Below are 25,744 nucleotides of genomic sequence, written 5' to 3' on the forward strand. Positions count from 1 at the left end.
TCATGCATTTGACTGGTTCCTCAGAGAGGGGCGCTGATGGGTACCAACAACAGTGACATGCCTTTAAGTAAGACTAAACATGTAAAGAATAGCCGCCCCTGTCGTGCATTTGACTGGTTCTTCGGAGAGGGGCACTGATGGTTACCAACAACCGTGACGTGCCTTTAAGTAAGACCAAACATGTAAAGAATAGCCGCCCCTGTCGTACATTTGACTGGTTCTTCGGAGAGGGGCGCTGATGGGTACCAACAAAAGTGACGTGCCTTTAAGTAAGACTAAACATGTAAAGAATAGCCGCCCCTGTCGTGCATTTGACTGGTTCTTCCGAGAGGGGCGCTTATGGGTACCAACAACAGTGACGTGCCTTTAAGTAAGACTAAACATGTAAAGAATAGCCGCCCCTGTCGTGCATTTGACTGGGTCTTCGGAGAGGGGCGCTGATGGGTACCAACAACAGTGACGTGCCTTTAAGTAAGACTAAACATGTAAAGAATAGCCGCCCCTGTCGTGCATTTGACTGGTTCTTCGGAGGGGCGCTGATGGGTACCAACAACCGTGACGTGCCTTTAAGTAAGACTAAACATGTAAAGAATAGCCGCCCCTGTCGTGCATTTGACTGGTTCTTCGGAGAGGGCCGCTGATGGGTACCAACAACAGTGACGTGCCTTTAAGTAAGACTAAACATGTAAAGAATAGCCGCCCCTGTCGTGCATTTGACTGGTTCTTCGGAGAGGGGCGCTGATGGGTACCAACAACAGTGACGTGCCTTTAAGTAAGACTAAACATGTAAAGAATAGCCGCCCCTGTTGTGCATTTGACTGGTTCCTCGGAGAGGGGCGCTGATGGGTACAACAACAGTGCCGCGCCATTCAGTAAGACTAAACATGTAAAGAATAGCCGCCCCTGTCGTGCATTTGACTGGTTCTTCCGAGAGGGGCGATGATGGGTACCAACAACCGTGACGTGCCTTTAAGTAAGACTAAACATGTAAAGATAGCCACCCCTGTCATGCATTTGACTGGTTCCTCAGAGAGGGGCGCTGATGGGTACCAACAACAGTGACACGCCTTTAAGTAAGACTAAACATGTAAAGAATAGCCGCCCCTGTCGTGCATTTGACTGGTTCTTCGGAGAGGGGCACTGATGGGTACCAACAACCGTGACGTGCCTTTAAGTAAGACTAAACATGTAAAGAATAGCCGCCCCTGTCGTTCATTTGACAGTCTCTTCGGAGAGGGGCGCTGATGGGTACCAACAACAGTGACGTGCCTTTAAGTAAGACTAAACATGTAAAGATAGCAACCCCTGTCATGCATTTGACTGGTTCCTCAGAGAGGGGCGCTGATGGGTACCAACAACAGTGACGTGCCTTTAAGTAAGACTAAACATGTAAAGAATAGCCGCCCCTGTCGTTCATTTGACAGTCTCTTCGGAGAGGGGCGCTGATGGGTACCAACAACAGTGACGTGCCTTTAAGTAAGACTAAACATGTAAAGATAGCCACCCCTGTAATGCATTTGACTGGTTCCTCAGAGAGGGGGCTGATGGGTACCAACAACAGTGACGTGCCTTTAAGTAAGACTAAACATGTAAAGAATAGCCGCCCCTGTCGTTCATTTGACTTTCTCTTCGGAGAGGGGCGCTAATGGGTACCAACAACAGTGACGTGCCTTTCAGTACGACTAAACATGTAAAGATAGACACCCCTGTCGTGCATTTGACTGGTTCCCCAGAGAGGGGCGCTGATGGGTACCAACAACAGTGACGTGCCTTTAAGTAAGACTAAACATGTAAAGAATAGCCGCCCCTGTCGTGCATTTGACTGGTTCTTCGGAGAGGGGCGCTGATGGGTACCAACAACCGTGACGTGCCTTTAAGTAAGACTAAACATGTAAAGAATAGCCGCCCCTGTCGTGCATTTGACTGGTTCTTCGGAGAGGGCCGCTGATGGGTACCAACAACCGTGACGTGCCTTTAAGTAAGACTAAACATGTAAAGAATAGCCACCCCTGTTGTGCATTTGACTGGTTCCTCGGAGAGGGGTGCTGATGGGTACAACAACAGTGACGCGCCATTCAGTAAGACTAAACATGTAAAGAATAGCCGCCCCTGTCGTGTATTTTACTGGTTCTCCGGAGAGGGGCACTGATGGGTACCAACAACAGTGACGTGCATTTCAGTAAGACTAAACATGTAAAGATAGCCACCCCTGTCGTGCATTTGACTGGTTCCCCAGAGAGGGGCGCTGATGGGTACCAACAACAGTGACGTGCCTTTAAGTAAGACTAAACATGTAAAGAATAGCCCCCCCTGTCGTGCATTTGACTGGTTCTTCCGAGAGGGGCACTGATGGGTACCAACAACAGTGACGTGCCTTTAAGTAAGACTAAACATGTAAAGAATAGCCGCCCCTGTCGTGCATTTGACTGGTTCTTCTGAGAGGGGCGCTGATGGGTACCAACAACAGTGACGTGCCTTTAAGTAAGACTAAACATGTAAAGAATAGCCGCCCCTGTCGTGCATTTGACTGGTTCTTCGGAGAGGGCCGCTGATGGGTACCAACAACAGTGACGTGCCTTTAAGTAAGACTAAACATGTAAAGAATAGCCGCCCCTGTCGTTCATTTGACTTTCTCTTCGGAGAGGGGCGCTGATGGGTACCAACAAAAGTGACGTGACTTTAAGTAAGACTAAACATGTAAAGATAGCCACCCCTGTCGTGCATTTGACTGGTTCCTCAGAGAGGGGCGCTGATGGGTACCAACAACAGTGACGTGCCTTTAAGTAAGACTAAACATGTAAAGAATAGCCGCCCCTGTCGTGCATTTGACTGGTTCTTCCGAGAGGGGCGCTGATGGGTACCAACAACAGTGACGTGCCCTTAAGTAAGACTAAACATGTAAAGAATAGCCGCCCCTGTCGTGCATTTGACTGGTTCTTCGGAGAGGAACGCTGATGGGTACCAACAACAGTGACGTGCCTTTAAGTAAGACTAAACATGTAAAGAATAGCCGCCCCTGTCGTGCATTTGACTGGTTCTTCGGAGAGGGGCGCTGATGGGTACCAACAACAGTGACGTGCCCTTAAGTAAGACTAAACATGTAAAGAATAGCCGCCCCTGTCGTGCATTTGACTGGTTCTTCTGAGAGGGGCGCTGATGGGTACCAACTACAGTGACGTGCCTTTAAGTAAGACTAAACATGTAAAGAATAGCCGCCCCTGTCGTCCATTTGACTGGTTCTTCCGAGAGGGGCGCTGATGGGTACCAACAACAGTGACGTGCCTTTAAGTAAGACTAAACATGTAAAGAATAGCCGCCCCTGTCGTTCATTTGACTTTCTCTTCGGAGAGGGGCGCTGATGGGTACCAACAAAAGTGACGTGACTTTAAGTAAGACTAAACATGTAAAGATAGCCACCCCTGTCGTGCATTTGACTGGTTCCTCAGAGAGGGGCGCTGATGGGTACCAACAACAGTGACGTGCCTTTAAGTAAGACTAAACATGTAAAGAATAGCCGCCCCTGTCGTGCATTTGACTGGTTCTTCCGAGAGGGGCGCTGATGGGTACCAACAACAGTGACGTGCCTTTAAGTAAGACTAAACATGTAAAGAATAGCCCCCCCTGTCGTGCATTTGACTGGTTCTTCCGAGAGGGGCACTGATGGGTACCAACAACAGTGACGTGCCTTTAAGTAAGACTAAACATGTAAAGAATAGCCGCCCCTGTCGTGCATTTGACTGGTTCTTCTGAGAGGGGCGCTGATGGGTACCAACAACAGTGACGTGCCTTTAAGTAAGACTAAACATGTAAAGAATAGCCGCCCCTGTCGTGCATTTGACTGGTTCTTCCGAGAGGGGCGCTGATGGGTACCAACAACAGTGACGTGCCTTTAAGTAAGACTAAACATGTAAAGAATAGCCGCCCCTGTCGTTCATTTGACTTTCTCTTCGGAGAGGGGCGCTGATGGGTACCAACAAAAGTGACGTGACTTTAAGTAAGACTAAACATGTAAAGATAGCCACCCCTGTCGTGCATTTGACTGGTTCCTCAGAGAGGGGCGCTGATGGGTACCAACAACAGTGACGTGCATTTCAGTAAGACTAAACATGTAAACATAGCCACCCCTGTCGTGCATTTGACTGGTTCCCCAGAGAGGGGCGCTGATGGGTACCAACAACAGTGACGTGCCTTTAAGTAAGACTAAACATGTAAAGAATAGCCCCCCCTGTCGTGCATTTGACTGGTTCTTCCGAGAGGGGCACTGATGGGTACCAACAACAGTGACGTGCCTTTAAGTAAGACTAAACATGTAAAGAATAGCCGCCCCTGTCGCGCATTTGACTGGTTCTTCTGAGAGGGGCGCTGATGGGTACCAACAACAGTGACGTGCCTTTAAGTAAGACTAAACATGTAAAGAATAGCCGCCCCTGTCGTGCATTTGACTGGTTCTTCCGAGAGGGGCGCTGATGGGTACCAACAACAGTGACGTGCCTTTAAGTAAGACTAAACATGTAAAGAATAGCCGCCCCTGTCGTTCATTTGACTTTCTCTTCGGAGAGGGGCGCTGATGGGTACCAACAAAAGTGACGTGACTTTAAGTAAGACTAAACATGTAAAGATAGCCACCCCTGTCGTGCATTTGACTGGTTCCTCAGAAAGGGGCGCTGATGGGTACCAACAACAGTGACGTGCCTTTAAGTAAGACTAAACATGTAAAGAATAGCCGCCCCTGTCGTGCATTTGACTGGTTCTTCCGAGAGGGGCGCTGATGGGTACCAACAACAGTGACGTGCCCTTAAGTAAGACTAAACATGTAAAGAATAGCCGCCCCTGTCGTGCATTTGACTGGTTCTTCGGAGAGGGGCGCTGATGGGTACCAACAACAGTGACGTGCCTTTAAGTAAGACTAAACATGTAAAGAATAGCCGCCCCTGTCGTGCATTTGACTGGTTCTTCCGAGAGGGGCGCTGATGGGTACCAACACCAGTGACGTGCCCTTAAGTAAGACTAAACATGTAAAGAATAGCCGCCCCTGTCGTGCATTTGACTGGTTCTTCTGAGAGGGGCGCTGATGGGTACCAACAACAGTGACGTGCCTTTAAGTAAGACTAAACATGTAAAGAATAGCCGCCCCTGTCGTGCATTTGACTGATTCTTCCGAGAGGGGCGCTGATGGGTACCAACAACAGTGACGTGCCTTTAAGTAAGACTAAACATGTAAAGAATAGCCGCCCCTGTCGTTCATTTGACTTTCTCTTCGGAGAGGGGCGCTGATGGGTACCAACAAAAGTGTCGTGACTTTAAGTAAGACTAAACATGTAAAGATAGCCACCCCTGTCGTGCATTTGACTGGTTCCTCAGAGAGGGGCGCTGATGGGTACCAACAACAGTGACGTGCCTTTAAGTAAGACTAAACATGTAAAGAATAGCCGCCCCTGTCGTGCATTTGACTGGTTCTTCCGAGAGGGGCGCTGATGGGTACCAACAACAGTGACGTGCCCTTAAGTAAGACTAAACATGTAAAGAATAGCCGCCCCTGTCGTTCATTTGACAGTCTCTTCGGAGAGGGGTGCTGATGGGTACCAACAACAGTGACGTGCCTTTAAGTAAGACTAAACATGTAAAGATAGCCACCCCTGTCATGCATTTGACTGGTTCCTCAGAGAGGGGCGCTGATGGGTACCAACAACAGTGACGTGCCTTTAAGTAAGACTAAACATGTAAAGAATAGCCGCCCCTGTCGTTCATTTGACAGTCTCTTCGGAGAGGGGCGCTGATGGGTACCAACAACAGTGACGTGCCTTTAAGTAAGACTAAACATGTAAAGATAGCCACCCCTGTAATGCATTTGACTGGTTCCTCAGAGAGGGGCGCTGATGGGTACCAACAACAGTGACGTGCCTTTAAGTAAGACTAAACATGTAAAGAATAGCCGCATCTGTCGTTCATTTGACTTTCTCTTCGGAGAGGGGCGCTAATGGGTACCAACAACAGTGACGTGCCTTTAAGTAAGACTAAACATATAAAGATAGACACCCCTGTCGTGCATTTGACTGGTTCCCCAGAGAGGGGCGCTGATGGGTACCAACAACAGTGACGTGCCTTTAAGTAAGACTAAACATGTAAAGAATAGCCGCCCCTGTCGTGCATTTGACTGGTTCTTCGGAGAGGGGCGCTGATGGGTACCAACAACCGTGACGTGCCTTTAAGGAAGACTAAACATGTAAAGAATAGCTGCCCCAGTCGTGCATTTGACTGGTTCTTCGGAGAGGTCCGCTGATGGGTACCAACAACAGTGACGTGCCTTTAAGTAAGACTAAACATGTAAAGAATAGCCGCCCCTGTCGTGCATTTGACTGGTTCTTCGGAGAGGGCCGCTGATGGGTACCAACAACAGTGACGTGCCTTTAAGTAAGACTAAACATGTAAAGATAGACACCCCTGTCGTGCATTTGACTGGTTCCCCAGAGAGGGGCGCTGATGGGTACCAACAACAGTGACGTGCCTTTAAGTAAGACTAAACATGTAAAGAATAGCCGCCCCTGTCGTGCATTTGACTGGTTCTTCGGAGAGGACCGCTGATGGGTACCAACAACAGTGACGTGCCTTTAAGTAAGACTAAACATGTAAAGAATAGCCGCCCCTGTCGTGCATTTGACTGGTTCTTCGGAGAGGGCCGCTGATGGGTACCAACAACAGTGATGTGCCTGTAAGTAAGACTAAACATGTAAAGAATAGCCGCCCCTGTCGTGCATTTGACTGGTTCTTCGGAGAGGGGCGCTGATGGGTACCAACAACAGTGACGTGCCTTTAAGTAAGACTAAACATGTAAAGAATAGCCGCCCCTGTCGTGCATTTGACTGGTTCTTCCGAGAGGGGCGCTTATGGGTACCAACAACAGTGACGTGCCTTTAAGTAAGACTAAACTTGTAAAGAATAGCCGCCCCTGTCGTGCATTTGATTGGGTCTTCGGAGAGGGGCGCTGATGGGTACCAACAACAGTGACGTGCCTTTAAGTAAGACTAAACATGTAAAGAATAGCCGCCCCTGTCGTGCATTTGACTGGTTCTTCAGAGAGGGGCGCTGATGGGTACCAACAACCGTGACGTGCCTTTAAGTAAGACTAAACATGTAAAGAATAGCCGCCCCTGTCGTGCATTTGACTGGTTCTTCGGTGAGGGGCGCTGATGGGTACCAACAACAGTGACGTGCCTTTAAGTAAGACTAAACATGTAAAGAATAGCCGCCCCTGTCGTGCATTTGACTGGTTCTTCCGAGAGGGGCGCTTATGGGTACCAACAACAGTGACGTGCCTTTAAGTAAGACTAAACATGTAAAGAATAGCCGCCCCTGTCGTGCATTTGACTGGTTCTTTGGAGAGGGGCGGTGATGGGTACCAACAACAGTGACATGCCTTTAAGTAAGACTAAACATGTAAAGAATAGGCGCCCCTGTCGTGCATTTGACTGGTTCTTCGGAGAGGGCCGCTGATGGGTACCAACAACAGTGACGTGCCTTTAAGTAAGACTAAACATGTAAAGAATAGCCGCCCCTGTCGTACATTTGACTGGTTCTTCGGAGAGGGGCGCTGATGGGTACCAACAACCGTGACGTGCCTTTAAGTAAGACTAAACATGTAAAGAATAGCCGCCCCTGTCGTGCATTTGACTGGTTCTTCGGAGAGGGGCGCTGATGGGTACCAACAACAGTGACGTGCCTTTAAGTAAGACTAAACATGTAAAGATTAGCCGCCCCTGTCGTGCATTTGACTGGTTCTTCCGAGAGGGGCGCTTATGGGTACCAACAACAGTGACGTGCCTTTAAGTAAGACTAAACATGTAAAGAATAGCCGCCCCTGTCGTGCATTTGACTGGTTCTTCGGAGAGGGGCGCTGATGGGTACCAACAACCGTGACGTGCCTTTAAGTAAGACTAAACATGTAAAGAATAGCCGCCCCTGTCGTGCATTTGACTGGTTCTTCCGAGAGGGGCGCTTATGGGTACCAACAACAGTGACGTGCCTTTAAGTAAGACTAAACATGTAAAGAATAGCCGCCCCTGTCGTGCATTTGACTGGTTCTTTGGAGAGGGGCGCTGATGGGTACCAACAACAGTGACGTGCCTTTAAGTAAGACTAAACATGTAAAGAATAGGCGCCCCTGTCGTGCATTTGACTGGTTCTTCGGAGAGGGGCGCTGATGGGTACCAACAACAGTGACGTGCCTTTAAGTAAGACTAAACATGTAAAGAATAGCCGCCCCTGTTGTGCATTTGACTGGTTCTTCGGAGAGGGGCGCTGATGGGTACCAACAACCGTGACGTGCCTTTAAGTAAGACTAAACATGTAAAGAATAACCGCCCCTGTCGTGCATTTGACTGGTTCTTCGGAGAGGGGCGCTGATGGGTACCAACAACAGTGACGTGCCTTTAAGTAAGACTAAACATGTAAAGAATAGCCGCCCCTGTCGTGCATTTGACTGGTTCTTCCGAGAGGGGCGCTTATGGGTACCAACAACAGTGACGTGCCCTTAAGTAAGACTAAACATGTAAAGAATAGCCGCCCCTGTCGTGCATTTGACTGGTTCTTTGGAGAGGGGCGCTGATGGGTACCAACAACAGTGACGTGCCTTTAAGTAAGACTAAACATGTAAAGAATAGCCGCCCCTGTCGTGCATTTGACTGGTTGTTCGGAGAGGGCCGCTGATGGGTACCAACAACAGTGACGTGCCTTTAAGTAAGACTAAACATGTAAAGAATAGCCGCCCCTGTCGTACATTTGACTGGTTCTTCGGAGAGGGGCGCTGATGGGTACCAACAACAGTGACGTGCCTTTAAGTAAGACTAAACATGTAAAGAATAGCCGCCCCTGTTGTGCATTTGACTGGTTCTTCCGAGAGGGGCGCTTATGGGTACCAACAACAGTGACGTGCCTTTAAGTAAGACTAAACATGTAAAGAATAGCCGCCCCTGTCGTGCATTTGACTGGGTCTTCGGAGAGGGGCGCTGATGGGTACCAACAGCAGTGACGTGCCTTTAAGTAAGACTAAACATGTAAAGAATAGCCGCCCCTGTCGTGCATTTGACTGGTTCTTCGGAGAGGGGCGCTGATGGGTACCAACAACCGTGACGTGCCTTTAAGTAAGACTAAACATGTAAAGAATAGCCGCCCCTGTCGTGCATTTGACTGGTTCTTCGGAGAGGGCCGCTGATGGGTACCAACAACAGTGACGTGCCTTTAAGTAAGACTAAACATGTAAAGAATAGCCGCCCCTGTCGTGCATTTGACTGGTTCTTCGGAGAGGGGCGCTGATGTTTACCAACAACAGTGACGTGCCTTTAAGTAAGACTAAACATGTAAAGAATAGCCGCCCCTGTTGTGCATTTGACTGGTTCCTCGGAGAGGGGCGCTGATGGGTACAACAACAGTGCCGCGCCATTCAGTAAGACTAAACATGTAAAGAATAGCCGCCCCTGTCGTGCATTTGACTGGTTCTTCCGAGAGGGGCGCTGATGGGTACCAACAACCGTGACGTGCCTTTAAGTAAGACTAAACTTGTAAAGATAGCCACCCCTGTCATGCATTTGACTGGTTCCTCAGAGAGGGGCGCTGATGGGTACCAACAACAGTGACATGCCTTTAAGTAAGACTAAACATGTAAAGAATAGCCGCCCCTGTCGTGCATTTGACTGGTTCTTCGGAGAGGGGCACTGATGGGTTCCAACAACCGTGACGTGCCTTTAAGTAAGACCAAACATGTAAAGAATAGCCGCCCCTGTCGTACATTTGACTGGTTCTTCGGAGAGGGGCGCTGATGGGTACCAACAACAGTGACGTGCCTTTAAGTAAGACTAAACATGTAAAGAATAGCCGCCCCTGTCGTGCATTTGACTGGTTCTTCCGAGAGTGGCGCTTATGGGTACCAACAACAGTGACGTGCCTTTAAGTAAGACTAAACATGTAAAGAATAGCCGCCCCTGTCGTGCATTTGACTGGGTCTTCGGAGAGGGGCGCTGATGGGTACCAACAACAGTGACGTGCCTTTAAGTAAGACTAAACATGTAAAGAATAGCCGCCCCTGTCGTGCATTTGACTGGTTCTTCGGAGGGGCGCTGATGGGTACCAACAACCGTGACGTGCCTTTAAGTAAGACTAAACATGTAAAGAATAGCCGCCCCTGTCGTGCATTTGACTGGTTCTTCGGAGAGGGCCGCTGATGGGTACCAACAACAGTGACGTGCCTTTAAGTAAGACTAAACATGTAAAGAATAGCCGCCCCTGTCGTGCATTTGACTGGTTCTTCGGAGAGGGGCGCTGATGGGTACCAACAACAGTGACGTGCCTTTAAGTAAGACTAAACATGTAAAGAATAGCCACCCCTGTTGTGCATTTGACTGGTTCCTCGGAGAGGGGCGCTGATGGGTACAACAACAGTGCCGCGCCATTCAGTAAGACTAAACATGTAAAGAATAGCCGCCCCTGTCGTGCATTTGACTGGTTCTTCCGAGAGGGGCGCTGATGGGTACCAACAACCGTGACGTGCCTTTAAGTAAGACTAAACATGTAAAGATAGCCACCCCTGTCATGCATTTGACTGGTTCCTCAGAGAGGGGCGCTGATGGGTACCAACAACAGTGACATGCCTTTAAGTAAGACTAAACATGTAAAGAATAGCCGCCCCTGTCGTGCATTTGACTGGTTCTTCGGAGAGGGGCACTGATGGGTACCAACAACCGTGACGTGCCTTTAAGTAAGACTAAACATGTAAAGAATAGCCGCCCCTGTCGTTCATTTGACAGTCTCTTCGGAGAGGGGCGCTGATGGGTACCAACAACAGTGACGTGCCTTTAAGTAAGACTAAACATGTAAAGATAGCCACCCCTGTCATGCATTTGACTGGTTCCTCAGAGAGGGGCGCTGATGGGTACCAACAACAGTGACGTGCCTTTAAGTAAGACTAAACATGTAAAGAATAGCCGCCCCTGTCGTTCATTTGACAGTCTCTTCGGAGAGGGGCGCTGATGGGTACCAACAACAGTGACGTGCCTTTAAGTAAGACTAAACATGTAAAGATAGCCACCCCTGTAATGCATTTGACTGGTTCCTCAGAGAGGGGGCTGATGGGTACCAACAACAGTGACGTGCCTTTAAGTAAGACTAAACATGTAAAGAATAGCCGCCCCTGTCGTTCATTTGACTTTCTCTTCGGAGAGGGGCGCTAATGGGTACCAACAACAGTGACGTGCCTTTAAGTAAGACTAAACATGTAAAGATAGACACCCCTGTCGTGCATTTGACTGGTTCCCCAGAGAGGGGCGCTGATGGGTACCAACAACAGTGACGTGCCTTTAAGTAAGACTAAACATGTAAAGAATAGCCGCCCCTGTCGTGCATTTGACTGGTTCTTCGGAGAGGGGCGCTGATGGGTACCAACAACCGTGACGTGCCTTTAAGTAAGACTAAACATGTAAAGAATAGCCGCCCCTGTCGTGCATTTGACTGGTTCTTCGGAGAGGGCCGCTGATGGGTACCAACAACAGTGACGTGCCTTTAAGTAAGACTAAACATGTAAAGAATAGCCGCCCCTGTTGTGCATTTGACTGGTTCCTCGGAGAGGGGTGCTGATGTGTACAACAACAGTGACGCGCCATTCAGTAAGACTAAACATGTAAAGAATAGCCGCCCCTGTCGTGTATTTTACTGGTTCTCCGGAGAGGGGCGCTGATGGGTACCAACAACAGTGACGTGCATTTCAGTAAGACTAAACATGTAAAGATAGCCACCCCTGTCGTGCATTTGACTGGTTCCCCAGAGAGGGGCGCTGATGGGTACCAACAACAGTGACGTGCCTTTAAGTAAGACTAAACATGTAAAGAATAGCCCCCCCTGTCGTGCATTTGACTGGTTCTTCCGAGAGGGGCACTGATGGGTACCAACAACAGTGACGTGCCTTTAAGTAAGACTAAACATGTAAAGAATAGCCGCCCCTGTCGTGCATTTGACTGGTTCTTCTGAGAGGGGCGCTGATGGGTACCAACAACAGTGACGTGCCTTTAAGTAAGACTAAACATGTAAAGAATAGCCGCCCCTGTCGTGCATTTGACTGGTTCTTCCGAGAGGGGCGCTGATGGGTACCAACAACAGTGACGTGCCTTTAAGTAAGACTAAACATGTAAAGAATAGCCGCCCCTGTCGTTCATTTGACTTTCTCTTCGGAGAGGGGCGCTGATGGGTACCAACAAAAGTGACGTGACTTTAAGTAAGACTAAACATGTAAAGAATAACTGCCCCTGTCGTGCTTTTGACTGGTTCTTCCGAGAGGGGCGCTGATGGGTACCAGCAACAGTTACGTGCCTTTAAGTAAGACTAAACATGTAAAGAATAGCCGCCCCTGTCGTGCATTTGACTGGTTCTTCGGAGAGGGGCGCTGATGGGTACCAACAACAGTGACTTGCCTTTAAGTAAGACTAAACATGTAAAGATAGCCACCCCTGTCATGCATTTGACTGGTTCCTCAGAGAGGGGCGCTGATGGGTACCAACAACAGTGACATGCCTTTAAGTAAGACTAAACATGTAAAGAATAGCCGCCCCTGTCGTGCATTTGACTGGTTCTTCGGAGAGGGGCACTGATGGGTACCAACAACCGTGACGTGCCTTTAAGTAAGACCAAACATGTAAAGAATAGCCGCCCCTGTCGTACATTTGACTGGTTCTTCGGAGAGGGGCGCTGATGGGTACCAACAACAGTGACGTGCCTTTAAGTAAGACTAAACATGTAAAGAATAGCCGCCCCTGTCGTGCATTTGACTGGTTCTTCCGAGAGGGGCGCTTATGGGTACCAACAACAGTGACGTGCCTTTAAGTAAGACTAAACATGTAAAGAATAGCCGCCCCTGTCGTGCATTTGACTGGGTCTTCGGAGAGGGGCGCTGATGGGTACCAACAACAGTGACGTGCCTTTAAGTAAGACTAAACATGTAAAGAATAGCCGCCCCTGTCGTGCATTTGACTGGTTCTTCGGAGGGGCGCTGATGGGTACCAACAACCGTGACGTGCCTTTAAGTAAGACTAAACATGTAAAGAATAGCCGCCCCTGTCGTGCATTTGACTGGTTCTTCGGAGAGGGCCGCTGATGGGTACCAACAACAGTGACGTGCCTTTAAGTAAGACTAAACATGTAAAGAATAGCCGCCCCTGTCGTGCATTTGACTGGTTCTTCGGAGAGGGGCGCTGATGGGTACCAACAACAGTGACGTGCCTTTAAGTAAGACTAAACATGTAAAGAATAGCCGCCCCTGTTGTGCATTTGACTGGTTCCTCGGAGAGGGGCGCTGATGGGTACAACAACAGTGCCGCGCCATTCAGTAAGACTAAACATGTAAAGAATAGCCGCCCCTGTCGTGCATTTGACTGGTTCGTCCGAGAGGGGCGCTGATGGGTACCAACAACCGTGACGTGCCTTTATGTAAGACTAAACATGTAAAGATAGCCACCCCTGTCATGCATTTGACTGGTTCCTCAGAGAGGGGCGCTGATGGGTACCAACAACAGTGACATGCCTTTAAGTAAGACTAAACATGTAAAGAATAGCCGCCCCTGTCGTGCATTTGACTGGTTCTTTGGAGAGGGGCACTGATGGGTACCAACAACCGTGACGTGCCTTTAAGTAAGACTAAACATGTAAAGAATAGCCGCCCCTGTCGTTCATTTGACAGTCTCTTCGGAGAGGGGCGCTGATGGGTACCAACAACAGTGACGTGCCTTTAAGTAAGACTAAACATGTAAAGATAGCCACCCCTGTCATGCATTTGACTGGTTCCTCAGAGAGGGGCGCTGATGGGTACCAACAACAGTGACATGCCTTTAAATAAGACTAAACATGTAAAGAATAGCCGCCCCTGTCGTTCATTTGACAGTCTCTTCGGAGAGGGGCGCTGATGGGTACCAACAACAGTGACGTGCCTTTAAGTAAGACTAAACATGTAAAGATAGCCACCCCTGTAATGCATTTGACTGGTTCCTCAGAGAGGGGGCTGATGGGTACCAACAACAGTGACGTGCCTTTAAGTAAGACTAAACATGTAAAGAATAGCCGCCCCTGTCGTTCATTTGACTTTCTCTTCGGAGAGGGGCGCTAATGGGTACCAACAACAGTGACGTGCCTTTAAGTAAGACTAAACATGTAAAGATAGACACCCCTGTCGTGCATTTGACTGGTTCCCCAGAGAGGGGCGCTGATGGGTACCAACAACAGTGACGTGCCTTTAAGTAAGACTAAACATGTAAAAAATAGCCGCCCCTGTCGTGCATTTGACTGGTTCTTCGGAGAGGGGCGCTGATGGGTACCAACAACCGTGACGTGCCTTTAAGTAAGACTAAACATGTAAAGAATAGCCGCCCCTGTCGTGCATTTGACTGGTTCTTCGGAGAGGGCCGCTGATGGGTACCAACAACAGTGACGTGCCTTTAAGTAAGACTAAACATGTAAAGAATAGCCGCCCCTGTTGTGCATTTGACTGGTTCCTCGGAGAGGGGTGCTGATGGGTACAACAACAGTGACGCGCCATTCAGTAAGACTAAACATGTAAAGAATAGCCGCCCCTGTCGTGTATTTTACTGGTTCTCCGGAGAGGGGCGCTGATGGGTACCAACAACAGTGACGTGCATTTCAGTAAGACTAAACATGTAAAGATAGCCACCCCTGTCGTGCATTTGACTGGTTCCCCAGAGAGGGGCGCTGATGGGTACCAACAACAGTGACGTGCCTTTAAGTAAGACTAAACATGTAAAGAATAGCCCCCCCTGTCGTGCATTTGACTGGTTCTTCCGAGAGGGGCACTGATGGGTACCAACAACAGTGACGTGCCTTTAAGTAAGACTAAACATGTAAAGAATAGCCGCCCCTGTCGTGCATTTGACTAGTTCTTCTGAGAGGGGCGCTGATGGGTACCAACAACAGTGACGTGCCTTTAAGTAAGACTAAACATGTAAAGAATAGCCGCCCCTGTCGTGCATTTGACTGGTTCTTCCGAGAGGGGCGCTGATGGGTACCAACAACAGTGACGTGCCTTTAAGTAAGACTAAACATGTAAAGAATAGCCGCCCCTGCCGTTCATTTGACTTTCTCTTCGGAGAGGGGCGCTGATGGGTACCAACAAAAGTGACGTGACTTTAAGTAAGACTAAACATGTAAAGAATAGCTGCCCCTGTCGTGCTTTTGACTGGTTCTTCCGAGAGGGGCGCTGATGGGTACCAGCAACAGTGACATGCCTTTAAGTAAGACTAAACATGTAAAGAATAGCCGCCCCTGTCGTGCATTTGACTGGTTCTTCGGAGAGGGGCGCTGATGGGTACCAACAACAGTGACTTGCCTTTAAGTAAGACTAAACATGTAAAGATAGCCACCCCTGTCATGCATTTGACTGGTTCCTCAGAGAGGGGAGCTGATGGGTACCAACAACAGTGACATGCCTTTAAGTAAGACTAAACATGTAAAGAATAGCCGCCCCTGTCGTGCATTTGACTGGTTCTTCGGAGAGGGGCACTGATGGGTACCAACAACCGTGACGTGCCTTTAAGTAAGACTAAACATGTAAAGAATAGCCGCCCCTGTCGTTCATTTGACAGTCTCTTCGGAGAGGGGCGCTGATGGGTACCAACAACAGTGACGTGCCTTTAAGTAAGACTAAACATGTAAAGATAGCCACCCCTGTCATGCATTTGACTGGTTCCTCAGAGAGGGGCGCTGATGGGTACCAACAACAGTGACGTGCCTTTAAGTAAGACTAAACATGTAAAGAATAGCCGCCCCTGTCGTGCATTTGACTGGTTCTTCCGAGAGGGGCGCTGATGGGTACCAACAACAGTGACGTGCCTTTAAGTAAGACTAAACATGTAAAGAATAGCCCCCCTGTCGTGCATTTGACTGGTTCTTCCGAGAGGGGCACTGATGGGTACCAACAACAGGACGTGCCTTTAAGTAAGACTAAACATGTAAAGAATAGCCGCCCCTGTCGTGCATTTGACTGGTTCTTCTGAGAGGGGCGCTGATGGGTACCAACAACAGTGACGTGCCTTTAAGTAAGACTAAACATGTAAAGAATAGCCGCCCCTGTCGTGCCTTTGACTGGTTCTTCCGAGAGGGGCGCTGATGGGTACCAACAACAGTGACGTGCCTTTAAGTAAGACTAAACATGTAAAGAATAGCCGCCCCTGTCGTTCATTTGACTTTCTCTTCGGAGAGGGGCGCTGATGGGTACCAACAACCGTGACGTGCCTTTAAGTAAGACTAAACATGTAAAGAATAGCCGCCCCTGTCGTGCATTTGACTGGTTCTTCGGAGAGGGCCGCTGATGGGTACCAACAACAGTGACGTGCCTTTAAGTAAGACTAAACATGTAAAGAATAGCCGCCCCTGTTGTGCATTTGACTGGTTCCTCGGAGAGGGGTGCTGATGGGTACAACAACAGTGACGCGCCATTCAGGAAGACTAAACATGTAAGGAATAGCCGCCCCTGTCATGTATTTTACTGGTTCTCCGGAGAGGGGCGCTGATGGGTACCAACAACAGTGACGTGCCTTTAAGTAAGACTAAACATGTAAAGAATAGCCGCCCCTGTCGTGCATTTGACTGGTTCTTCAGAGAGGGGCGCTGATGGGTACCAACAACAGTGACGTGCCTTTAAGTAAGACTAAACATGTAAAGAATAGCCGCCCCTGTCGTGCATTTGACTGGTTCTTCGGAGAGGGGCGCTGATGGGTACCAACAACCGTGACGTGCCTTTAAGTAAGACTATACATGTAAAGAATAGCCGCCCCTGTCGTTCATTTGACTTTCTCTTCGGAGAGGGGCGCTGATGGCTACCAACAACAGTGACGTGCCTTTAAGTAAGACTAAACATGTAAAGATAGCCACCCCTGTCGTGCATTTGACTGGTTCCCCAGAGAGGGGCGCTGATGGGTACCAACAACAGTGACGTGCCTTTAAGTAAGACTAAACATGTAAAGAATAGCCCCCCCTGTCGTGCATTTGACTGGTTCTTCCGAGAGGGGCACTGATGGGTACCAACAACAGTGACGTGCCTTTAAGTAAGACTAAACATGTAAAGAATAGCCGCCCCTGTCGTGCATTTGACTGGTTCTTCTGAGAGGGGCGCTGATGGGTACCAACAACAGTGACGTGCCTTTAAGTAAGACCAAACATGTAAAGAATAGCCGCCCCTGTCGTGCATTTGACTGGTTCTTCCGAGAGGGGCGCTGATGGGTACCAACAACAGTGACGTGCCTTTAAGTAAGACTAAACATGTAAAGAATAGCCGCCCCTGTCGTTCATTTGACTTTCTCTTCGGAGAGGGGCGCTGATGGGTACCAACAAAAGTGACGTGACTTTAAGTAAGACTAAACATGTAAAGATAGCCACCCCTGTCGTGCATTTGACTGGTTCCTCAGAGAGGGGCGCTGATTAGTACCAACAACAGTGACGTGCCTTTAAGTAAGACTAAACATGTAAAGAATAGCCGCCCCTGTCGTGCATTTGACTGGTTCTTCTGAGAGGGGCGCTGATGGGTACCAACAACAGTGACCTGCATTTAAGTAAGACTAAACATGTAAAGATAGCCGCCCCTGTCGTGCATTTTACTGGTTCTTCGGAGAGTGGCGCTGATGGGTACCAACAACAGTGACGTGCATTTAAGTAAGACTAAACATGTAAAGAATAGCCGCCCCTGTCGTGCATTTGACTGGTTCTTCGGAGAGGGCCACTGATGGGTACCAACAACAGTGACGTGCCTTTAAGTAAGACTAAACATGTAAAGAATAGCCGCCCCTGTCGTGCATTTGACTGATTCTTCAGAGAGGGGCGCTGTTGGGTACCAACAACAGTGACGTGCCTTTAAGTAAGACTAAACATGTAAAGTATAGCCGCCCCTGTCGTGCATTTGACTGGTTCTTCGGAGAGAGGCGCTGATGGGTACCAACAACAGTGACGCGCATTTAAGTAAGACTAAACATGTAAAGAATAGCCGCCCCTGTCGTGCATTTGACTGGTTCTTCGGAGAGGGGCGCTGATGGGTACCAACAACAGTGACGTGCATTTAAGTAAGACTAAACATGTAAAGATAGCCGCCCCTGTCGTGCTTTTTACTGGTTCTTCGGAGAGGGGCGCTGATGGGTACCAACAACAGTGACGTGCCTTTAAGTAAGACTAAACATGTAAAGTATAGCCGCCCCTGTCGTGCATTTGACTGGTTCTTCGGAGTGGGGCGCTGATGGGTACCAACAACAGTGACGCGCCTTTAAGTAAGACTAAACATGTAAAGTATAGCCGCCCCTGTCGTGCATTTGACTGGTTCTTCAGAGAGGGGCGCTGATGGGTACCAACAACAGTGACGCGAATTTAAGTAAGACTAAACATGTAAAGAATAGCTGCCCCTGTCGTGCATTTGACTGGTTCTTCGGAGAGGGGCGCTGATGGGTACCAACAACAGTGACGTGCATTTAAGTAAGACTAACATGTAAAGATAGCCGCCCCTGTCGTGCATCTGACTGATTCTTCAGAGAGGGGCGCTGTTGGGTACCAACAACAGTGACGTGCCTTTAAGTAAGACTAAACATGTAAAGTATAGCCGCCCCTGTCGTGCATTTGACTGGTTCTTCGGAGAGGGGCGCTGATGGGTACCAACAACAGTGACGCGCCTTTAAGTAAGACTAAACATGTAAAGAATAGCCGCCCCTGTCGTGCATTTGACTGGTTCTTCGGAGAGGGGCGCTGATGGGTACCAAAACAGTGACGTGCCTTTAAGTAAGACTAAACATGTAAAGAATAGCCGCCCCTGTCGTGCATTTGACTGGTTCTTCGGAGAGAGGCGCTGATGGGTACCAACAACAGTGACGTGCCTTTAAGTAAGGCTAAACATGTAAAGAATAGCCGCCCCTGTCGTGCATTTGACTGGTTCTTCCGAGAGGGGCGCTGATGGGTACCAACAACAGTGACGTGCCGTGAAGTAAGACTAAACATGTAAATAATAGCCGCCCCTGTCGTGCATTTGACTGGTTCTACGGAGAGGGGCGCTGATGGGTACCAACAACAGTGACACGCCTTTAAGTAAGACTAAACATGTAAAGAATAGCCGCCCCTGTCGTGCATTTGACTGGTTCTTCGGAGAGGGGCGCTGATGGGTAGCAACAACAGTGACGTGCCTTTAAGTAAGACTAAACATGTAAAGAATAGCCGCCCCTGTCGTGCATTTCACTGGTTCTTCGGAGAGGGGCGCTGATGGGTACCAACAACAGTGATGCGCCTTTAAGTAAGACTAAACATGTAAAGAATAGCCGCCCCTGTCGTGCATTTGACTGGTTCTTCGGTGAGGGGCGCTGATGGGTACCAACAACAGTGACGTGCCTTTAAGTAAGACTAAACATGTAAATAATAGCCGCCCCTGTCATGCATTTGACTGGTTCTTCGGAGAGGGGCGCTGATGGGTACCAACAACAGTGACCTGCCTTTAAGTAAGACTAAACATGTAAAGAATAGCCGCCCCTGTCGTGCATTTGACTGGTTCTTCGGAGAGAGGCGCTGATGGGTACCAACAACAGTGACGTGCCTTTAAGTAAGACTAAACATGTAAATAATAGCCGCCCCTGTCATGCATTTGACTGGTTCTTCGGAGAGGGGCGCTGATGGGTACCAACAACAGTGACCTGCCTTTAAGTAAGACTAAACATGTAAAGAATAGCCGCCCCTGTCGTGCATTTGACTGATTCTTCGGAGAGGGGCGCTGATGGGTACCAACAACAGTGACGTGCCTTTAAGTAAGACTAAACATGTAAATAATAGCCGCCCCTGTCATGCATTTGACTGGTTCTTCGGAGAGGGGCGCTGATGGGTACCAACAACAGTGACGTGCCTTTAAGTAAGACTATACATGTAAAGAATAGCCGCCCCTGTCGTGCATATGACTGTTTCTTCGGAGAGAGGCGCTGATGGGTACCAACAACAGTGACGTGCCTTTAAGTAAGACTAAACATGTAAATAATAGCCGCCCCTGTCATGCATTTGACTGGTTCTTCGGAGAGGGGCGCTGATGGGTACCAACAACAGTGACGTGCATTTAAGTAAGACTAAACATGTAAAGATAGCCGCCCCTGTCGTGCATTTTACTGGTTCTTCGGAGAGGGGCGCTGATGGGTACCAACAACAGTGACGTGCATTTAAGTAAGACTAACATGTAAAGATAGTCGCCCCTGTCGTGCATTTGACTGATTCTTCAGAGAGGGGCGCTGTTGGGTACCAACAACAGTGACGTGCCCTTAAGTAAGACTAAACATGTAAAGAATAGCCGCCCCTGTCGTGCATTTTACTGGTTCTTTGGAGAGGGGCGCTGATGGGTACCAACAACAGTGACCTGCCTTTAAGTAAGACTAAACATGTAAAGAATAGCCGCCCCTGTCGTGCGTTTGACTGGTTCTTCGGAGAGGGGCGCTGATGGGTACCAACAACAGTGACGCGCCTTTAAGTAAGACTAAACATGTAAAGAATAGCCGCCCCTGTCGTGCATTTGACTGGTTCTTCGGAGAGGGGCGCTGATGGGTACCAACAACAGTGACGTGCCTTTAAGTAAGACTAAACATGTAAAGAATAGCCGCCCCTGTCGTGCATATGACTGGTTCTTCGGAGAGAGGCGCTGATGGGTACCAACAACAGTGACGTGCCTTTAAGTAAGACTAAACATGTAAATAATAGCCGCCCCTGTCATGCATTTGACTGGTTCTTCAGAGAGGGGCGCTGATGGGTACCAACAACAGTGACCTGCCTTTAAGTAAGACTAAACATGTAAAGAATAGCCGCCCCTGTCGTGCATTTGACTGGTTCTTCGGAGAGGGGCGCTGATGGGTACCAACAACAGTGACGTGCCTTTAAGTAAGACTAAACATGTAAAGAATAGCCGCCCCTGTCGTGCATTTGACTGGTTCTTTGGAGAGGGCCGCTGATGGGTGCCAACAACAGTGACGTGCCTTTAAGTAAGACTAAACATGTAAAGAATAGCCGCCCCTGTCGTGCATTTGGCTGGTTCTTCGGAGAGGGGCGCTGATGGGTACCAACAACCGTGACATGCCTTTAAGTAAGACTAAACATGTAAAGAATAGCCGCACCTGTCGTGCATTTGACTGGGTCTTCTGAGAGGGGCGCTGATGGGTACCAACAACAGTGACGTGCCCTTAAGTAAGACTAAACATGTAAAGAATAGCCGCCCCTGTCGTGCATTTGAGTGGTTCTTCGGAGAGGGGCGCTGATGGGTACCAACAACAGTGACGTGCCTTTAAGTAAGACTAAACATGTAAAGAATAGCCGCCCCTGTCGTGCATTTGACTGGTTCATCGGAGAGGGGCTCTGATGGGTACCAACAACAGTGACGTGCCTTTAAGTAAGACTAAACATGTAAAGAATAGCCGCCCCTGTCGTGCATTTGACTGGTTCTTCGGAGAGGGGCGCTGATGGGTACCAACAACAGTGACGTGCCTTTAAGTAAGACTAAACATGTGAAGAATAGCCGGCCCTGTTGTGCATTTGACTGGTTCTTCGGAGAGGGGCGCTGATGGGTACCAACAACTGTGACGTGCCTTTAAGTAAGACTAAACATGTGAAGAATAGCCGCCCCTGTCGTGCATTTGACTGGTTCTTCGGAGAGGGGCGCTGATGGGTACCAACAACAGTGACGTGCCTTTAAGTAAGACTAAACATGTAAAGAATAGCCGCCCCTGTCGTGCATTTGACTGGTTCTTCGGAGAGGGGCGCTGATGGATACCAACAACAGTGACGTGCCTTTAAGTAAGACTAAACATGTAAAGAATAGCCGCCCCTGTCGTGCATTTGACTGGTTCTTCGGAGAGGGCCACTGATGGGTACCAACAACAGTGACGTGCCTTTAAGTAAGACTAAACATGTAAAGAATAGCCGCCCCTGTCGTGCATTTGACTGGTTCTTTGGAGAGGGCCGCTGATGGGTGCCAACAACAGTGACGTGCCTTTAAGTAAGACTAAACATGTAAAGAATAGCCGCCCCTGTCGTGCATTTGGCTGGTTCTTCGGAGAGGGGCGCTGATGGGTACCAACAACCGTGACATGCCTTTAAGTAAGACTAAACATGTAAAGAATAGCCGCGCCTGTCGTGCATTTGACTGGGTCTTCAGAGAGGGGCGCTGATGGGTACCAACAACAGTGACGTGCCCTTAAGTAAGACTAAACATGTAAAGAATAGCCGCCCCTGTCGTGCATTTGACTGGTTCTTCGGAGAGGGGCGCTGATGGGTACCAACAACAGTGACGTGCCTTTAAGTAAGACTAAACATGTAAAGAATAGCCGCCCCTGTCGTGCATTTGACTGGTTCATCGGAGAGGGGCTCTGATGGGTACCAACAACAGTGACGTGCCTTTAAGAAAGACTAAACATGTAAAGAATAGCCGCCCCTGTCGTGCATTTGACTGGTTCTTCGGAGAGGGGCGCTGATGGGTACCAACAACAGTGACGTGCCTTTAAGTAAGACTAAACATGTGAAGAATAGCCGGCCCTGTTGTGCATTTGACTGGTTCTTCGGAGAGGGGCGCTGATGGGTACCAACAACTGTGACGTGCCTTTAAGTAAGACTAAACATGTAAAGAATAGCCGCCCCTGTCGTGCATTTGACTGGTTCTTCGGAGAGGGGCGCTGATGGGTACCAACAACAGTGACGTGCCTTTAAGTAAGACTAAACATGTAAAGAATAGCCGCCCCTGTCGTGCATTTGACTGGTTCTTCGGAGAGGGGCGCTGATGGATACCAACAACAGTGACGTGCCTTTAAGTAAGACTAAACATGTAAAGAATAGCCGCCCCTGTCGTGCATTTGACTGGTTCTTCGGAGAGGGCCACTGATGGGTACCAACAACAGTGACGTGCCTTTGAGTAAGACTAAACATGTAAAGAATAGCGGCCGCTGTTGTGCATTTGACTGGTTCTTCGGAGAGGGGCGCTGATGGGTACCAACAACAGTGACGTGCCTTTAAATAAGACTAAACATGTATAGAATAGCCGCCCCTGTCGTGCATTTGACTGGTTCTTCGGAGAGGGCCGCTGATGGGTACCAACAACAGTGACGTGCCTTTAAGTAAGACGGTAATGGTGAAGCACGGTGGAGGATCGGTCGTGGTGTGGGGATGTTCTGGGGGTGATACAGTCGATGATTTAGTGTGGATTTGTGGAACATAAAAGAAGGAAGGATATCAACAACACAGTTCCATATGGCAAGTGACTTATTGGTCGATTGGTTTGTTCTGCACGTAGACAATGATTTCAAATATCGTTCTAAACTGTGTAGAGGGTGTATCAATACAACACAAAGACACACACACACACACACACACACACACACACACACACATATATATATATATATATATCATACGATAGTTGTAGAGGTTGTGGGGTCTAGATCTGGGAGTATCTTAATGATTTGGAAGATGAATGTATGTAGCCGTAAAGAAGTTCCAGTTCCGACCCTGTTAGAAGCCTGCGTAATACCGAATTTGAAATCGCTTTCCGAAAGAAAAACACGTGACTACACTACTTTTCCTTTCCCTTGAGCTGCGAGGGAGGGTGCGGCGCCCCCGTGCCCCAAGGTATGGACGTTCTTGTGTCCATAGGAAAGAGAAATGTAGGGGACAGAAGAACGTGATTCGGCTAGGTTTGTCACCTGACTTAAATCCCATTGAACTCTTATGGGATGATCTCGACAGGTAGGCCAGAAAACTGAGGTCATCTGCTGTTGAAGATCAGTGCAATATTTTGCAGACTTATTGGTCTGCAGTATTTGCATAAACACTACAAAATCTTATCTCCAGAGAGCGAAGAGTTTGTGCAGCTGCACAGAGTGCAAAGGGTGGAGACTTTCAAGAGACCAAAACCCAGAACATTTTGTATTGTACTTAATGACAGACAGAGAAAATATTTTTTTATTGATCTGTTGAGCTTGTGTGTTATGTTTGTGCACTGAAATAAAGTATATACATACTTTGTATTATGCGTGATCGAAAACTTTTGACCGGTAGCTTACAACAGTTGGAGACCAGCTTGTCCCAGGAGAGGTACAACGGCTTTATGACACGCTTCCCACCCTAATGAGTGCATGCTTCAAGACCAGAGGGGATGAATACATATCTGTCACATAGGAATCAGATAGAAAATTTAGGGAAGTTAAAGCGAAATGGCTGCGGGAAAAATGTGCAGAAATCGAAATAAAAGGCATCGAAAGGAGAGATTCAGTGTCTCAAAAATGTCAAAAGAACATTGAGTGAAATTAAAAACAGAAGTGTAAATGTTAGGAGTGCAAGAGTAATTCCATTATTAAACGCAGAGAAGAGAACGGATAGGTGGAAAGAGAAAATTGAAAGCCACTGCGAGAGACATACTGAATACAGTTCTACAGTTGGAATTTAACAGAACTTTTGAGCACTTGCGATCGAAACTGGTGAAACGCATAGATAACATTCTATTAGAATTTCTGAAATCATTTGGAAAATGACAAACAAACGATTATTTAGGTTGGTGTTTAGAATCTTTGAGACTGGAGAGATAACATTAGACTTTCGAAAATTCCGTAGGATAGAAAGAGCTGACAAATGTGAGAACTCTCGAACAGTCAGATTAAGAGCAGGTGCACGCAAGTTTATGACAAAAATAAAATACAGAAGAATGAAACAGAAAATTGAGGATCTGTTAAATGACGATCAGTTCGGCATTAGGAAAGATAAGAACAGCGGGAGGAAGTTTTGACGTCGCGCTTAATAACGGAAACAAGATTGGAGGAAAATCAAGACACGTATGATATGTCAGCCTAGAAAAAGCGTTCCACGATGTAAAATGGGGACTGATGTTCGAAATTCTCGGAAAGACAGATAGTGTACAATGTGTATAAGGATCAAGAAGAAACAGTAACCATTTTAATTGAATCAGCTGTAGATTCTTGGTGAATCATCACCGTGAGTGTCAGTCTTGCTACATTGGACAGACCGGGAGGTCATTCTGTATGAGGCATAAGGAACACCACAGAAGCTGGAGATTGAGGAAGCCTGATTCAGCCTTTGCAGAATATTGCCCGAACAATAACCACAAATACATAATAGATGTATAAGTCCTTCACACAGAGGAAAAGGGGGCCAAACTCAACCAATTAGAAATTTTAGAAATAAAATACAGATATGTATATCCCCACACCTATTATTAAACGAGCAACCCAGATCAATTATTCACCTATTTTAGACGAGATCACAACCCCAGGATAGAAGCAAAACTTTGGGCCCCAGTCCACCGTAGTTAAAAATATCTTGGCTGAAGCATAACTTTAGTTCAAATGGTTCAAATGGCTCTAAGCTCTATGGGACTTAACATCTGAAGTCATCAGTCCCCTAGAACTTAGAACTGCTTAAACCTAACTAACCTAAGCACATCACACACGACCATGCCCAAGGCAGGATTCGAAACTCCGACCGTAGCAGCAGCTCGGTTCCGGACTGAAGCGCCTAGAACCGCTCGGTCACAACGGCTGGCCATAACTTTACTCTGGTCATTGTACTATAGTTGGTGAATGTGTAACAATGCGTGTAATTAGTTAAAAATGGTCGTTGACATAATTGTACGTTAAGCTGTGGATCGATACCTTAAGAAGTCGAGATCTTTGCCTTGCCATCATGTTTACCTGTGCATTATCGTCTTCGG

At 48.0% G+C, this 25,744-nt stretch overlaps 1 protein-coding gene across 1 annotated transcript in view; it reads left to right on the top strand.

Annotated features, from left to right (window-relative positions):
- Nucleotides 1–25,744, top strand: part of LOC124622736 (sodium- and chloride-dependent glycine transporter 2-like) — a 467,104-nt gene that overhangs the window by 230,144 nt on the left and 211,216 nt on the right. The gene's annotated exons all lie outside the window — the stretch shown is intronic.

The sequence above is a fragment of the Schistocerca americana genome, chromosome 7 (assembly GCF_021461395.2).
Source record: "Schistocerca americana isolate TAMUIC-IGC-003095 chromosome 7, iqSchAmer2.1, whole genome shotgun sequence".
In the NCBI taxonomy this organism is placed as follows: Eukaryota; Metazoa; Arthropoda; class Insecta; order Orthoptera; family Acrididae; genus Schistocerca; species Schistocerca americana.